General features: G+C 35.4%; 1 non-coding gene across 1 annotated transcript; it reads left to right on the plus strand.

Moving 5' to 3' along the window:
- Window positions 1-834: 834 nt before the first annotated feature.
- On the plus strand, window positions 835-940 carry LOC147487213 (small nucleolar RNA R71). Its single transcript, XR_015203382.1, has one exon. It is a non-coding gene; the product is annotated as a small nucleolar RNA R71 (small nucleolar RNA).
- The last annotated feature ends 2990 nt before the right edge of the window (window positions 941-3930 follow it).

Raw genomic sequence — 3930 nt, forward strand, 5'->3', positions numbered from 1 at the left:
GTCGTGACTGCTTTAATCTCTTGGGTTTTAAGGTTTTGAACTTCGTGTCCTGGTAACGCACCTTTCTGAGTTGTGTCTTGGACTTACAAGTTCAGAGATTGTTGCATGGATGCTAGGATTTGAGTTTGTTATTGCATGACAGATAACATTATCTAGGTGGGCTTATTTGTTTGGACACTAGTTGATGGTGTAATTACAACTAGGTCTCTTTGGTTATTCATAGAGGGGTTTTGGTAGTTCTAGTTAAAATGGAATGGAACCAATGCTTTGTTCTGATTGTTATAGGTACCTTGTCTTTGTCTGAATGTGTTTGGCGGTTTATTTAAACCTGGAGGTGGTTGGGTTTGTGGATTATTAGTCCATGAGAAGTTTGGGTGTTGTCTCCATGGTCCATTTGGTACATTGAAAGTACATACTTCTTTTGGTTGAAGTGATGATAGGTCTGTGATCAAGAGACAGGTGACATCTATATGATTTAAGCTTAAACAGAAATTGCATGGTTAGGTATTTATTTTCATGACAGGATGAGGATTTTGGTCTTTTTGTTTGGTTGTGAGGGCATCTATCTTTCTTGTGACGGTTTCAATTAAAGTTTTGATTTCTGGATTGGATTTTACCTCAAAAATACCACTTGCCTTAAATATATTGGGTTGGGTTGTTCTTAAATTGTTTATATAGCCTCAATGGGTACTATTTTCATCTTGGTTTTCAACAAAGGTTAAAGCTTCGGTTGCACCTCTATCCAAAAAATTGTCATTACTCATGATGTCGAGGGTTACTTTGTGTTCTTGGAGAAGACCTTTGAAGAAACATTGGACAAGAATGGATTTTTCTAGTTTATGGTGAGGACATGAATAAAGTAGGTCAGAGAATCTATCCCATGCTTCAGAAAACATCTCACTCGGACTTTGTCTGAAGAACTGTATCTTACTTCTTATCTCTTATGTTTTCTTCGGTGGAAAACACTTCTTCATGAAGGAGAACACAAGCTTTTCCCATGTATCGAAGGAATTGGGCTTCTGAGAAAGAAGCCAAATGTGACTCTTACCAACTAGAGTGAAAGGAAACACTTGTAGCTTCACTTGATCATTGGTGACGCCTGGATGGTGGAAGGTAGTACATACTTTATGTATTCGGCATAGAAGTTCGTACAGTAACTTGTGTTCAAACCCGTGAAAGATGGGTAGAAGATTGAACACGTTAGGTGGAATGAGAAAATCGTTTGTGAGCGGTGTGAGTAATATACAAGATGGAGGTATATCTTGCAACGTTGTGCAAAAATTGGAGATAGGCTTTTCAGATTGCATGACTTTGTCGGCCATCTTAGTAGGTGGGGGACGAGAAATTGGAGATTGTCTAGGACGACGTGCTATCCTACATGAGTAAGTTTTATTCTCGCTAAACCTTGTAGTGCCTGAACGTAGTATCATTCACTTTTACCAAGATAGCAAAACTATCTTAACATGTGCAAATTATGCAGTGTATGCTCAAACAATAAAAATTCGTTTTCGCAAGTTTGGAGTTTTGAAATTTTTTGCTGGGTCTATTGATATAGTAAAAGAGTAGCTTACCTACGAAATGAACGTTAAACTCAAAATGCAAGAAAACTAAACTAAATTACAAAAAGCTATCAAAGATTTCTATACTCTCAATTCTATCGAAATAGAGTGGAGTATAAAGTTCGTTCCACTCTCAATTCCTTAGTATTGAAGTTTTCTACAATTGACTAGTAATCCAAAGTTTAATGAGAGCAATGGTGGAGGTTTTATATACTCGAGTGAATTGAACGACAAGATACGAATAACGAAATGACATATATAAAGATGTGAACTTTACTACTTTTAATTAACCAATACTTCAAATCTAATTAATGACTAAGAATTGAATAACAACAATTGAAATTAGATCTAATAAATTGAAATGATAAAAAATTGAATTGACAAGAATAACTATTTTATTTATCTAACTAAATGAAGAACAATGATTCAAAGGATTAATCTAAAACAATGAATTGAAACTAATTAATTTAACTAATTGAATTCAAATAAAACTAGATCTAGAAGCTATTTTAATGGCTACTTTTTACTCTAACCTATCTAACTATCTCTAACTTAAGAGCTAAGTCTTATTTTATACAAAGGAGGAGACCAGATCCACAATTTCGTGCATTGGCTGAGGAGCTATGTTTTAAGCCGGAAAATCGAGCCCAAAGCCCAATTTCTTCAGTCCACAGAGGCCGTTTCAGCTGGCTTCGACTTTAGTAGACTTTTGTCAACTTCTTCTCCTCTGATTTGGTCAAGGCTTAGACAATTGGAAAGCTCTTTCCGAGCCGGTCGTTCTGATGTAAGGTAGGCCCAATTCCGAGGTCTAAGTCCAAAGATATGGTCTTCGGAAGTTCTGCCGACTTGTGCACTGTTTCTGCCCGTGTTGACTTTTCAGCTTTTGACCGGGCTTTACAAAGGCTTTGTCTCCTTGAATCTTGGCCTTTATCACTGAACTTCTTAGCAACCAACTCTTGCTCCTTTATCTCGTCAAAGTGGCACATTTCTGCACATAATTGACTTTACTGCCTGAAATACATAAAAGCACGTAATCAGCATTAACTTTTATTTATTACTCGCATAATTGGTCTAAAAATATGATTATTGAGGGGTTAAAACTACAATTTTGGGCTCTTATCAAACCACCCCCAAACAGCATTTTGCTTGTCCTCAAGCAAATATGAGAAATTAGAATAAGTGACCAAAAATGGAGTTCTAACTACTATCGTTTCGTTGATTGCGATTGCATTTACCATATGCAACAAGGCCTTAGACCACTAGGAATTCCCTAGTGGACGAGTTATAGCCTCATAAGAGTTTTCCAATGAAGGTACTCACAAACTTCATCTATACTACGACGACTAAGAAATAAAACTATTGCTTTCTTATTCATGCTCTAAATTAACTATACATCTCACTAGTAATGAATATAAAATAATTAAGTCGAAACCTAAGCTAATATATGCATAATAATCAATCATCTACAATAAACATATATTTAATGAGTAATATTATGAAATGCAATAGCAGGTCCGTTTCTGAAACTCGGAATAAGCGTCCTTAAGTAGGTCCTCACATAAATGTCAAGACAAAAACCACTCTGATTTTTCCTCAAGTTTAAGCTACTCCATTAATGCGGTGGGCACACTTTACCTTACAATCTTAATGACACACAAGGAAGCCGGAGTCGATCAAACACATCTGCCACTTACTATCACACTAGCCTATTCCTAATTGAGCTAGAGTTCTTTATTAGGTGTTGCGGAGATTAGTAGATGGTTTAAGAAGGAAGGAAGTGGATATTTAGAAAGAACAAGTCTGAGATAATAGAGTCTTCATATTATGTAACTAGAGAAGACTTTGTTCCTTACTTTCGCTTCTACACTTTGTTTCCATCCTTAGCCATATTTTTCTTTTTCTTTGGCTTTTGACTCCTTTGATTTTATTTTTTTTAGAGTTCTAACTCTTTATTTTCTTTTATTTGTTTTATTTTATTTTTTTTTAAATATTTGGATAGAAACTTTCTTTTCTTATTTGAAGCGACTAACAAATTCTTGATTTCAAAGGTTTTTCTCTTTTCTATTCTTCATCTCTATTCTCAGACTCATTCAAAGAATGGGTAGGCTGATTTTTTTTTTATTATTTTTATTTGTTTTTGTAACAGGTTAAAGGATTTGCAGTTTATGAAAGGTTAAGAAAAGGCTCAGAGGGGCGACTAGCGGAAAATAATTTCATAGGGGTTGAATTTCTGGCTATATCGATCCAAAGAGGGCCTAAATTCTCGCTTAGGATATGGTATAGTGATCAAGCAAGTGGACGTGTGATTTCTCTATCCAGATTTTACTTCTCCCTTGTGTCATTTCTCAAATGTTTCGCTCATATAAGGCTT

This window comes from Coptis chinensis, chromosome 7 (assembly GCF_015680905.1).
Source record: "Coptis chinensis isolate HL-2020 chromosome 7, ASM1568090v1, whole genome shotgun sequence".
In the NCBI taxonomy this organism is placed as follows: Eukaryota; Viridiplantae; Streptophyta; class Magnoliopsida; order Ranunculales; family Ranunculaceae; genus Coptis; species Coptis chinensis.